Source organism: Vicia villosa, unplaced genomic scaffold (assembly GCF_029867415.1).
Source record: "Vicia villosa cultivar HV-30 ecotype Madison, WI unplaced genomic scaffold, Vvil1.0 ctg.000835F_1_1, whole genome shotgun sequence".
NCBI lineage: Eukaryota > Viridiplantae > Streptophyta > Magnoliopsida > Fabales > Fabaceae > Vicia > Vicia villosa.
In genome coordinates, this window is record NW_026705367.1 from 608957 (window position 1) to 609780 (window position 824).

The window sequence follows — 824 nt, forward strand, 5'->3', positions numbered from 1 at the left end:
CATTCTTCTCCAACAAAAGAGACTCTAGGGGAGAATTCATGTTAACGATAATGAAATTCCATGAGAACGAACATATTGGTAAAGGTGTAAAAAAAAATCATTATATGGAAATGTTAATGCTAAATTATTTTCTATGTCTTTCTCATTTTTACAAAATACAATTTTTAATTTACACGTGTTAGTGCAATATAAAAAATAGATACACTGAGTGCTTTGACTACAAACTAGTAATAAAAAAAGAAAGTATTTTCAAAACACTCAAATAAGGTCCTACCGGGAGTCGAACCCAGGTCGCTGGATTCAAAGTCCAGAGTGCTAACCACTACACCATAGAACCTTTTTGTTCACTAACTTCTACATTTTAATATTTCAAAAGACAACATCCGTTAGATTTACAGATCCTATTTAGAAAACTAATTTACCATAACTAAATATCCTTTCATTATATTTGTCTAATTGATGAGGTTCTACTAGGAGTCAAACTCAATCGCTATATTCAAAGTCCAGAGGGCTAACCACCACACCATATAACCTTTTTGATCACCAACTTTTACATTTTAATATTTCAAAGACAAAATCTATTAGATTTACACACCCTATTAAAAAAACTAATTTACCATAACTAAATATCCTTTGATTATATTTGTCTAATTGATCATAAGTTAGATTGATCGATACATGTTGGTGACCTAACCCGTTTCAATCCAGACAAATAAAAAGTTATATATTTTTTTAAGAGATGGTATCAAGATCTTTTATCTAACATTCTCTGTAATTTAAATAGTCTCATCTATATCAATTTTTGACTTATTTATAATTTTTAA

General features: G+C 28.9%; 1 non-coding gene across 1 annotated transcript; it reads right to left on the reverse strand.

Annotated features, from left to right (window-relative positions):
• Nucleotides 1–265: 265 nt before the first annotated feature.
• TRNAQ-UUG (transfer RNA glutamine (anticodon UUG)) lies at nucleotides 266–337 on the reverse strand. Its single transcript has one exon. It is a non-coding gene; the product is annotated as a tRNA-Gln (tRNA).
• Between the last annotated feature and the right edge of the window lie 487 nt (nucleotides 338–824).